At 44.9% G+C, this 13257-nt stretch overlaps 1 protein-coding gene across 1 annotated transcript in view; it reads right to left on the reverse strand.

Moving 5' to 3' along the window:
* Window positions 1-13257, reverse strand: part of PSPC1 (paraspeckle component 1) — a 243843-nt gene that overhangs the window by 80562 nt on the left and 150024 nt on the right. The gene's annotated exons all lie outside the window — the stretch shown is intronic.

Raw genomic sequence — 13257 nt, forward strand, 5'->3', positions numbered from 1 at the left:
AGACACCTCAGAGGCGGTTAGCTCCAGAGAAGAAATCTTGAGTGCACCCAACGCCCATGCAATTAACACGGGCAATTCATCCTGGTGAAAAATCCACACTACAGTCGAGTCGTCCCCATCCTCAGGGGGGGAGCTCCCCCGTTCTTCAGGGGGTCTCACCAGAGAACAGGTTGAGGCAACTGAAAAAGGGACATCCAATCCCAGTGCAGACAGCACGCAGCCGGATATGTAGTTGTGGAGTGGAGGAGTGGCCTAGTGGTTAGGGTGGTGGACTTTGGTCCTGGGGAACTGAAGAGCTGAGTTCGATTCCCACTTCAGGCACAGGCAGCTCCTTGTGACTCTGGGCAAGTCACTTAACCCTCCATTGCCTCATGTAAGCCGCATTGAGCCTGCCATGAGTGGGAAAGTGCAGGGTACAAATGTAACAAAAAAAAAATCTGAGAAAGCTCATCAAGGTCCCTGGGGGTATCCAAACGAGGATGCTTAGGAAGATGAGAGTCCAAAGCACATGCTGAGGGGGGGGGGGGGGGGCAACAAGGAGGAAACACACACACTCCCCACAGGGAGAGAAGAGGAGGAAGGCTGAGCATAATTTTGAAGAAAATGGAACAGGTCCAAATCCCATGCACTCCCAGCCTCACCCAGGCCCATCTGAGCCAAAACCGTGCCCTCCGCAAGGAAATCCCCAGCCACGTTCTCCAGTGCTGCATATCGCGGAGCATTCAATATTGTGGCTGCTGAACCGCACGACAAGCACAGGTCCGCGGAACCCACCCAATTTACTCCCGCTGGCTACACCAACCAACTGGTATGAGCACACGCACCACAGACCCCAGAAGCTGCTTGCCGGCTGCTACACTAGGAACACTGCGTCACCCCATCAGCGGCCATGTGCTCAACTTACAATCAGGGAGAAGTTCCAGTCAGACAGCTCAGGAAAAACATCAGATGCTGTTGTGATGACAGCTCCACAGCCCAGATGCCCTGCTGACTCCCACAGCAATCAGCTGTGCCTGCACTAGGACAATACTATTTACCACGGTGTTTATTTGTTTTTAACAAGGAGGCATGAGATTTGAAATCCCAGCAGGAGAGCTCAGCCCAAGAGGCAACAGGGAAGGTAGGACAGGACCTGGACGTCGGAGGCAGAATCTGCAGAGGTTGGGGAGCCGGTACCGGGCTGCCAGACTACCTGCGCGTCGATACCTCCATAACAGAGGGCGAGCGATCCTCTCGGCACCGACGCTTCTCGGGTACCAAATGCCTTGATGACCCGGAGCTTTCGGTACCGTGTTGGGAAGGAGAACGATGACGGTGCTCCTTGGCCTTCACCCGACGCCCGTCATCGAGACTCCTCAGTACCGGTGAGGAAGACGTGGAATCCACATGCTTCCTCGGGGCCGGGTCTGATAGAGGTCGGTCTCGGGGGGGCCTCCAAAGCAGGAGGCGCCAAGGCGGGTGGAGACCTGCTCGATGCATCACTGCTCCCAGCGTGCATCGGTCTCTTGGCAGCCTGTACCCGGTCTCCTGATGCCAACGCTGCCCTCGACGTCGACGGTACCGATGTCAACGCCGACGTCGAGGTACCGGACCCGAAAAACTTTCTCTTTGGGCCTCTCGAGAAAGTTGAGTGCACTTTTTCATTTTCAGGCACAACTTACAACTTGCCTGAAGATGGACGGGCCCAAGGCACTGAAGGCACCAGGAGTGCGGATCAGTGCCGGAGATGGTCCGGTTACAGCGGGCGCATGGCCTGAAGCTGCTGGGCGTCTTCGATGACATCGTGGGAAAAATCGCCTCCGCAAAATCAAAGGACGCGATTGTGTCAGAAAAAAGAGAGACACAAAAAAAGGGAAAAAAATACCCGACAGAGCGACCTAAGAACGACTGCACGAAAAAAGAAAGGAAACTTAGAAAAGAAACACTACGAAGTAAAGGTTTTTTTTTTTTTTTAAATACCCGAAAGGGTAGAACGAACTCGAAGGGAACTTTATACTCCGAAGACCTGAAGAAAACGCGAAGCGCTTAATCGAACTCCGTGTCTCCTCAGACGCGGATAAATAAGAACTGAGGAGCGTGTGAGCGCGGCGAGCGCGAAGACATGCATGCGCAATGTGATCGCTCACGCGACGGAACGCTCTTGAAGAGACTTTTTAGATTTTGCTAGAAAATCCTCCGGGCCGACGTGATGTCACCCACATGTGAGTATATCAGCCTGCTTGTCCTCGGAGAATGACTGTTACAGAATTATTACAATAAAAAATTTAAAGTGGAAAAAAAATTAAAAGAATGATTTTACATATGCTGTATCTTCAAACTGAGGGACACTCCAAACGTGGTGGTATAGTAATATCTAGAAAGTGTGAAACAGCATGATCACTGTCTGTTAGCATCTCACCAATCCAAGACCTGCTTTCTTGACCCCTGTCCACCAGGGACTCACTTAGAGGCCATAAAAATGTTGTATTTATGAGAAACAAATGCAAATCAAGTAAGCAAAATACAATTGTACTGAAAAGCTACATAAAGAAAGAAACCACATCCTTTATAACAAAATAAAATAAAAAGGAAAATCCATAAATACTAGACCTTTACATAGCACAGGTCCACAAATTGTAGGGGGCCCAGAAATAGGAGATTTATTGAAACAGGCAACATTAATGAGGCAATTGCATGGCTGTACGTCTATTTCCTAATCCCACCTTAAATTTCCCCAACCTACTTGACAGAATCAGAAATGCAGTCGAATTGAGAATTAAAAAAAAAAAAAAAAAATTTAAAAACCCACATTTTTAGAAAACCAATAATTCACAATACACTTGCAGGGAAATTTAAGGTAAAAGGAAACCCCTAATTGGAGAGCTCCCAGAATAAATAATAAAAATAGCTTCATATGCTTCTGCATTTCCAGAGAAATACCTGAAAGAAAAATAATTTCCCACTTTCTCTCCCTATTCCTGAAATATAACTTATGAAATTTATCCCTATCAGTCACATGCAAGTAACTTGGCAACAATGTTGATGAGAAAGTCCAGTGATATCATTAGCTTCCTTATGAGTAGGTTCAAAGTAATTCTAGCTTTATCTCTAGACAACCAGCAAATCATTTTGAGATATTTGCAAACTCTCCAACATATAAAAGGTGTCCTTGGAATGCTCAATAACCTCTAACTAACCCTCTCTCTCAGTATTATCTAAATTCTCCATTTTAAACCAAATTGCAAATATATCAGTGACTAAAGTTGAGCCTATATTTTGAGTTTGTCCTCAAGTCTGATCCAAACTAGTCTTATCAGACTTAACTGTGGCAATCTCAGTTTCATTTTAACTTATTCTTTCACAGCTTTAACATGTGATGTTAAAGGGTTAAAAGTCAGAATTAAAGTTTTACCCAAATCTGATATTGCATCAAGAAATATATTGAAGTGTTCTCCATAAGAAATGCCAGAATAGCAGCAAATTGCCCCAAAAATACCTTTCACCATCAGTTGACCTTCCAGACCCAAGGGGATCTGGATGCAGCTCGTCTCTACCGGGGGTGCTCTTCTCTGCAACACAAACATGCTTTCCTCTCCAACTGCAGCACTCTGTCCCTCTGGAGGACACTGCCTCACTCTGAATGGATAGCTCAGAGCTCTCAATTGCAGATGGAAGCTTCTTAAATACAGGCTCAGAATTAGTTCAATTAGCCTGAAATCATTTAATCCTCCCTCAAAGGATACTAGTCCGTCCAGGACACCATCTAGCCATTCTAGCTGATCCTGACTGACTGTACATTTGTCCTTTAGACTGTAAGCTCTTTGAGCAGGGACTGTCCTTCTATGTTAAATTGTACAGCGCTGCGCAACCCTAGTAGCGCTTTAGAAATGTTAAGTAGTAGTAGTATCCTCTGCTTTGGTTACAAAGCAGTTCATAGTGGAAAACATAGTAGAGGGCTGAAAGGGTTTACCCGAACTGTCTGCCCTTACACTTCCCCATTCCACCCGCTCAAACAGAAAATGGATATCAGGAAAATCCGCATGCATGCAGAGACCATGCTGGATCCTGTGAGCTCCTCTCTTTTTAATGGACAACTACCATCAGCATTAAAAAGGGCAGTGATGCATCCACTGCTAAAAGATAAACCTTGCCCAAGAAAAACTCAAAACTTACTTGTCAGTATCTAACATCCTATTTCCAGAAAAACTTATAGAACAGCCTGCTTTCAAGCTCATAAGTGGCTAAAATCCACAACAATCAGGATTTAGACCTGGTTGTGGAATGGACAGTCCTCGTATCCCTACTAGATGACTTTAAAAGAAACCAAGACAGAGATTCACCTTGGTGTAATTACTGCTGCATTTCTCAGGAGAATTAGACACCGTGGACCACAGTATCATGCTAACACAACTAGCAGAAACAGGTGTTAGTAGCAAAATACTATATTTGCCTAGTTCAGATCCAATTGAAAAGAAACAATTCATACTTGTTGGCTGCAGGTCACCACCAAAATGGGCACTGCCTTCAGTCAATAGACACTTACTTCCACATCGACACGGATGATGTACAACCATTTATACCTGTTGAACTAGACCTAACTACAGGTGTGAACAGATTGACTGCTCAACAGCAGTTGAAGAATGGACTAAAATAACTTTGCCTGATCCCAAGTGAAAGTGAGCTCCTGCTGGTCCCTAACTCAAGAGGTCAAATACCTGACATCAAAACCCCTTTTGGGAGCGATTGTTAGAAATGGCAGCTTAGGAGTGGCGCTTCCAGGCTAGCTGACACTCTTTCTAAATAAAACCCCCTCTTCCAGTTCATGTGAAACATCGGTAGTAGCTCTACTACTACTACTACTTAACATTTCTAGAGTGCTACTAGGGTTACGCAGCGCTGTACAAATCAACAAAGAAGGACGGTCCCTGCTCAGAGGAGCTTACAATCTAAAGGACGAAATGTCAAGTTGATGCAGTCTAGATTTCTTGAGTAGAGGTGTGGTGGTTAGGTGCCGAAGGCGACACTGAAGAGGTGGGCTTTGAGCAATGATTTGAAGATGGGCAGGGAGGGGGCCTGGCGTATGGGCTCAGGGAGTTTGTTCCATGCATGGGGTGAGGCGAGGCAGAAAGGGCGGAGCCTGGAGTTGGCGGTGGAGGAGAAGGGTACTGAAAGGAGGGATTTGTCTTGAGAACGGAGGTTACGGGTAGGAATGTAAGGGGAGATGAGGGTAGAGAGATAAGGAGGGGCTGTAGATCGAGTGCATTTGTAGGTTAGTAGGAGAAGCTTGAACTGTATGTGGTACCTGATCGGAAGCCAGTGAAGTGACTTGAGGAGAGGAGTGATATGAGTATATCTGTCCAGGAAGAAGATAAGACGTGCAGCAGAGTTCTGAATGGACTGAAGGGGGGATAGATGGCTGAGTGGGAGGCCAGTGAGGAGTAGGTTGCAGTAGTCAAGGCGAGAGGTAATGAGAGAGTGGATGAGAGTTCGGGTGGTGTGCTCAGAGAGGAAAGGGCGAATTTTGCTAATGTTATAGAGGAAGAAGGAACAGGTCTTGGCTATGTGCTGGATATGCGCAGAGAGGGAGGAGTCGAAGATGACACCGAGGTTGCGGGCAGATGAGACGGGGACGATGAGGGTGTCATCAACTGAGATAGAGAGTGGAGGGAGAGGAGAAGTGGGTTTGGGTGGGAAGACAAGAAGTTCGGTCTTGGCCATGTTCAGTTTCAGGTGGCGGTTGGACATCCAGGCAGCAATGTCGGATAAGCAGGCCGATACTTTGGCCTGGGTTTCCACAGTGATGTCTGGTGTGGAGAGATAAAGCTGGGTGTCATCAGCATAAAGATGATAGTGGAAGCCATGAGATGAGATCAGGGATCCCAGGGAAGAGGTGTACATTGAAAAAAGAAGGGGTCCAAGGACAGATCCCTGAGGGACTCCAACAAAGAGCGGGATAGGGGTGGAGGACGAACCATGAGAGTGTACTCTGAAGGTACGATGGGAGAGATAAGAGGAGAACCAGGAGAGGACAGAGTCCTGGAATCCAATAGAGGACAACAGTAGCTCGAAATGAAAGCAGTGCTTGCCGCTCAAGATCAATGGCAGAGAAGACCAGACCAACATTAAAACATCCTCACTGGCTGCAACCTCCCAAGAAGTGCGCTCTCAATCTAAGATGACAGCGGAGAATGGGAATCCAGAGGACCGCATTGAGGAGACTAGTGACAAGCAGCTGCCTCTTCGCAAAGAGATTAGACAGGGGATTGCAGATATAAACAGTGAGTTGGTCTCATTTAAATTGGAAATTCATCTAGCAGTTACAGAATTGAAACAGGAACTGGGTTTGGGACCCGAGTTGGGGAGGTGGCGTTGCATTTGAACACCTATGGGGAAGATGTGGTTCACTTGAAAGAACAAATGTCCTCCCTAGAGCAATTTAAGGAGGAAGCGCTGTTGAAATTAGAAAACCTGAAAAACAGGTCTCAGACAATCTTCACTTCCGTGGAGTACCGGAAACAGTAGTGGACATGCGGTGTGACAAAGTTATACATGAAATCTGAGAAACCCTACTACAGAATTCCTCCAATTCTAGACCCTTCTGAGCTGCCATATTGAGCATGGCCATATTCTGGCAGGTGCTCGGGACCACAATACTCGAGACATAATAGTCTGTTTCCATAAATACTCAGATAAAGTTCTCTGAGTTGCAAAGCGGCACGATAGTCCTAGTATCTGGCAATCAGAGGAAATTGAGATTATTCTGATGTGACGCCAGCTACTTTGAAGTGCCACAAGGAATGTCAAAATTAGACTGCAGAATAAAGACGGAGGCAGATTTAGTATCGCTGGCTGTATCTGACTGGACTAGCATTCTCGGTGTTGGGAAAACAATATCAAGCCAGGACACTAGAGGGCTTCCAGAACCAGTTTGAAGAGGTGGGATTGCCGACATCCTTTTCGTCACACTTACGGTAGCTTCAGCTGATTCATCAGGCAATCATGGCCCACCAGCACAACCACATTGGAGGTGGGAAACCCGAAAGGCTAAGAAAATGGCATCTAAGGGAGCAATACTGAGGTCTCAAAATTTCTTGACAGACATAAATGCCTGATATAAATGCTGTACTGTTGGATTGCTGGGAGGGGGAATTGGGGTACCCTTATTGGGAGAGGGTGCTCGTTGCAGCTTTTAAGAGGATTGCAGTCAGGGGGAATGTCGGCTGCTTCCTCACCAACTCCTACTGTGCAATGGTGGGAGTGCTTCTCTTAAGGGGAAGAGGGACAGAGAAGAGGGCGAGATGGGAAGGGAGGGGATGCTTGAAAAGGGGAATTTGAGGGTTCTATATTTAGGGGGTAACAGGAATTATGTTTGTTTGGTAAGCATTTATTGAGGGGGGGGGGGGAAACAACATTGGAGATATGGGGTTTCTGAAGGGGAGAGGAGATAGTTACTGAAAAGAAACGTATCTAATCACTGGGTGATGGCTGAATGACAGACTTCACATTTCTTTCATACAATGTTGAATGTCTCAACACTCCCCATAAATGAAAGCTTTATTTTAAGGAGGCAGCTCGGGTCCATATGGGAATAGGTTACATTTCAAGAGACATCTCTTAACACCATGAGCAATTACTTTTCCACCACTCATACCCACATCTGTTTTTGTCATCTAATAAATTTCACCATAAAACACATGGGGTGGTCATCCTAATTCATAAACCAGATGCACCCTGGGGGCAACCGGCAACTTGTAGGGATCCAAGCGGTCGCTATATATTTGTTGAAGTAACGACAGATGGGAGATTATACACATTGGTCAACCTCTGTTTCAAATCAAGACCAAGGAGCCTTTTATGAAACAGTGGAGATGGGAGGGGGGGGGGGGGGATTTTAATCTTACATGTGGCCCTACATGGGATAATTCTAACTCAGCTATATCTTATGCTCGGCGGGATAGCGCTTCTCTCTTGTGGTCTGTGAATCGATTGGGTGTGGTTAAAGCCTGGTGTTTGTATCACTCAAATGAGCGGAATTACACCTTTTATTCTGTCATGCACCAATCCTATACCAGAATTGACATGTGGTTCCTGGAACGAACTACTTGTACCCAGATTTCTTGGATTCACATTGAACCACGGTTGTGGTCTGACCATTCTCCAGTGACACTGTTTTTGACATTGTGGCATGGATCTAGAGGTCTTCAATTGTGGAGTCTGAATGATCAGTTGCTTGCCGACAAAGACCTTCTCCAGGTGGAAATAGATATTTTGGAATACTTTCAATTAAACGATGTAAGAGAGGTGGACACTATCACTGGGAGTATTTTAAAGCATTTATGAAAAGGTAGTGGTATTTCAAGAGTTTCCCATCAACATAAACTATGAAGGGAATCATAAATGTACACTATGACGGGAGCTCTCTAAATTAGAACAGAAACACAAGGCCTCCCCCTAGGAATTCAGATTGTTTCCACAAGCTAGAACGATACCAGAAAGCAATATAAAACATGCAACTAAAGGAGGTAATATGGACTATGCAAAAGACCAACAAGAACTGTTTAAATTGGGGGGGGGGGGGGGGGGGGGGGATAAAGGGGGTAGGTTGTTGGCTACTAGCTTGCGCAAGTGCCAGGAGAGGAACCTTGTTTTGCACATTGAATCTGAACAGGGAGAGGTGGTCTCAGATGAGGATGCTATTCAAAAAGTTTTTGTGCAATACTATAGGCAACTGTATACTCCAGAGTCAGTGGAACAATTTTTAGCAGAGGTACACCTCTCATGTTTGAGCCCAGCTGAGGCAGAACTACCCTGTTTCCCCGAAAATAAGACAGTGTCTTATATTAATTTTTGCTCCCAAAGATGCGCTAGGTCTTATTTTCAGGGGATGTCTTATTTTCGGGGAAACACGGTAACATGATTGGATTATTGCAGTTCTTTACTCCAAGGCTTGCCTAAATATCAGCTGTAGAGGCTAAAAGGTGATCAAAATACCGTACTACAGTAAAATTGAAGCTTCTTAGAGAAAATGGCCACTGCAACGTTTAGCAGTAGCTTCCTAGAATTTCAGCAGCCTTTTTAATTTCACAGCAGCAGGACAAGAAGTCAGCATTAAGTAAATTAAGGGGAAGCCTTGATACAGCTTGGTGAAACATGAGTCGGCACAACAATCCCCCTACAACGAAAAAGGAGGAGACTGAGCAATACAGTGCACAGAATCTCCATTTACCTACCGTAAGATAAGTACAGCATTCTAAGTAAGCTTAGTCCTTAGGGTTCCTAATACTCCCTTCTCCCCCTTCCCCTCCATGTACCTTCTGTTGGGACACTCACCCAGTTTTAACGATGTCAGGAGGCTGCCGAACATCTGTGGGGAAGGGCTGCGGCGGCTTCACTTCAGCCTTTCCCTTCAATGTCCCGCCTTCGCGGAAACAGGAAATACCTCATCAGAGGAAGGCGGGACACTAACGGGAGAGACTGGACTCAAGCTGCCGCAGCGACTTAAAATAACAGCTGAGCTTTAAACGCAGGGTGGCGTGTCTGGAACAGAATGGAAGGTAATATGTCGGGAAGTTGAGGGCGGGCTCAGCCGGGGGGCGGGAGGTAGAAGATACAATTTGGAGCTAGGTCTTACTTTCGGGGGAGGCCTTATATTTAGCAATTCAGCAAAACCTCTACTAGGTCTTATTTTCAGGGGATGTCTTATTTTCAGGGAAACAGGGTATTACACCTTATTCAACTGATGAGGCAGAGGTGTGGGAAATTATTGCTCACTTTCCAGCAAGAAAATCTCCAGGAATAAATGGGTTTACAAATGGTTTTTATAAAAAGCTCATATCTGCTATTGTCGGCCCATTGACACGCATGTTTAATGCACTGCTGCGATCGGAGATACTCCCGTTGCCTTTCTGCCATGCAGGTAATGTGGTTTTACTGAAGTCGGGTAAAGATGCTACTAAATGTGGCTCTTATCGCCCCATTTCCCTAATGGGGGTGGACTATAAAATACTAAGATTCTGGCTACCCAGCTTCAGCGCTACCTACTGAACTTGATCTATGGGCACCAATCTGGATTTATTATGGGCAGGAAATCAACAGACAATGTGTACCGCATCCTTGATTTGATATGGCATGCGCAGCGGGGGCCATCTCCATAACAATCTATGCAGAAAAGGCCTTTGACAGGGTTTCATGGCCCTTTATGATGGTGACCTTACACAAATTTTGGTTTGCCAGTAATTTTCTCTGCTGGCCGTTTCTTATTTATGATACTCCAGTAGTTTGTCATAATATCAATGGTGGCTATTCCAAATTTTTTTCTATCCAAAGAGGCACCCAACAAGGGTGCCCCCTGTCACCTTTAATATTTGCCCTCATTATGGAACCATTGGCTCAGTCTATTCGAGATGACCTGGGAATTGGAGGGATACAAGTGGGTATACAAGAACATAAGCAACTACTCTATGCAGACGATGCTCTGTTTGTGGTCACTAACCCACACACTTCTCTGCTGCATTTACAACAATGATTAGTTATGGGATTTAAGGTGAATGCCCATAAATCAGAGTTACTGAACCTCACACCTTGGAGAATTTGCAGTTTGAAACTCTCTGCACAGTCTCCCTCTTTAAATGCACATGTTCTTATGAGCAGTATCTGGGGGTTAACATACCAGTGGACCTTTCTCAGCTATTTAAACTCAACTATCCTGTTACAAGTGATCTTAGAGGATTTGGATAGGTGAGAAGATTTAAGAGTCTCTTGGCTTGGTCAAGTGAATGCTATAAAGATGATAGTGTTGCCTAAATTTCTTATCTATTCACCTTTTTGCCTTTGCTGGTTCCTAAAACATTTTCTTAGACATTTACAACAGAAAATATTCAGTAACATTTGGTAACACAAACCTCCACGGGTTAGGCGGGAGAAAATGTACTTCGATTGCCCACAAGAGGGCATGGGCGTGCCTAACCTAGAATTGTATTATCAAGCAGCAAATGAATTAGAATGGATGACTTCCCCAGATAAGAGACAGATACAGTTGGAGCAAGTGTTAGGAGGCACTCCACTAACATCCCTTCCCTGGCTGCCTCTTGGTGACATTAAGCAATTGATTCACCATGCTCATCTAGGAGTGGCTACAGCAATGGGTATCTGGTAGGTGATATAAGCTAAATACCTACATCAGATTTATTTTTATTTATCACACTCCTATACAGTATGCCCCTGCTTTTCCACCTGGGGAGATGACTTCTATTTTTAGGAAGTGGGCGGGGGTCAGGACTTTGGGAACTTTAGCAATGCCATTACTACCTTTGAAGCGTTAAGGGGATGAATTTGGCCTACAAGAATCTGACCTGTTTTATTTTTGTCAACTCTTTTTATGCCATATGATTTATACCACATTGGGCCCAGGAAAATTATCTAATGCTTAAGGTTTTCCGTATGGGGATGGAAAAGAGTGTTATATCTCATTTTTATCAAACACTTGACTACCCCCCACTCCCGTTCGTATGACAAGCGTTGCGAGAATATGTTGGGAACACAATTTAACCTGGACCAATGGGGGGCTACTTATAAGAATTTGCTGCAGTCCCCCATAGTCTCCTATTTGAGAGAACACAGTTACAAAATGTTGTATCAATGGTACTAAACACCAATGAGAGCTCAAATGTTTTGGACTAGGTGATGGGTTGTGTTGGAGAGATTATGGTCAACAGGGGTCCTTTGCACACATTTGGTGGGACAGTATCTACCGCTGCCCCTAATGGCAGATGGTAGCTCAATTGGTATTGGAGATTTTACACGTCTTTGTGCCTGGGAAGGTTTGGACTAGGTGATGGGTTGTGTTGGAGAAATTATGGTCAACAGGGGTCCTTTGCGCACGTTTGGTGGGACAGTATCTACCTCTGCCCCTAATGGCAAATGGTAGCTCAATTGGTATTGGAGATTTTACATGTCTTAGTGCCTGGGAAGGCTTACATTCGGCTTCTAAATGGGGCCTCCCAGGGTATAGACCCTTTAGTTCATAAATTTGTGGCCACAGTCTATGTTTAGCGCCTTGTTGGAGATCCAAGAGGTTACAAACGAGACACTGTGACAGCTAACCTTGACCACCTTTGTCTGATGAATAAATTAACTGCTTTGAAGAATGACAATGGGAACTTCTCATACAATTTGGGGATCCTATGCCAGATGGAGGGGGTTGCCTTAAATTTAGGTGCATCCTGGCTAGGCTGTCCTTTCATGGTTGGGAGATTTCCAAGCTTTGTGGGATGTTTTCAAGAAGGTTGGGAGGGGAGATACGGTTTTCTTTTCTTGATAGATATTCACACTGTTACAAAAACAAACATTTATTCTGTATTACGAGATGCTGTGGGTAGGTGCTTTTTGTATTAGCAGAGTGCCCAGGGGAATGCTAAATGCTGCTTGATGGGGGTTTTAGACTGTAGTATTGTTTGCCTCTTTTCTTTGTAATACGTTTATCAGTTTAACAAAACTTTAATAGCAATATATATATATATAAAAAAGCTTTTGGGAGAACTCTGGGGTACAGCTTGACACACACTGATCTGTCAAATTCAGGCAACCTTCAGGAGCTGCCTCAACTCTGAATGTATGCTGTTTCACCCCATTTTATCATCAAGGTTGGATTACTGTAAACCATTCTACATTGGTCTGACCAAAATAGGTGTGCACCCGCTCCAACTGATTTAATGTGTCACAGCATGACTGACAGGCTGGAATAAAATGATCACTAGGGGACCTCCTTGATAAAGCGTTTGTGAAACATGCCATGTCGGAGCACTGTATCCCTATGCCGACTAAACATCTAAGTTTCATGTTTAAGATGAGTATAATTCTTACTAGAAAACTAAGAAAAGCAGTTACACATATTGAATTAATAATTGGAGGATGGTGGGGTTGTCAAGCCAATGAGGAAGTGAGTGCACATGTCTCTGCGTATAAGTATATGGACGCAGTGCGGCACGGCTGAGGTTCATAACTTTTCACATTAATCTATAACAAGACAGTTGTGGAGAAGCTGGTTTTATTTGATATTCATTAAGCTGCATTGAGTATCCAATATAAGTGTTTGTGATGAACCAGCAGAAGGTGGTGTTCAACTGGGTATTTGTTGACTTCATACTGACTGGCATAGACAAAAAAGAAAATTCTCTTTCCTTAGCTTGGCATTTCAAAATTTAACAAACTGCCAGATTAAATCAGAATGTGAAAAGACAACTGTACCTTCAGAAAACAGTTCAAGAGGCTATTTTTTAG

The sequence above is a fragment of the Microcaecilia unicolor genome, chromosome 4, assembly GCF_901765095.1.
Source record: "Microcaecilia unicolor chromosome 4, aMicUni1.1, whole genome shotgun sequence".
In the NCBI taxonomy this organism is placed as follows: Eukaryota; Metazoa; Chordata; class Amphibia; order Gymnophiona; family Siphonopidae; genus Microcaecilia; species Microcaecilia unicolor.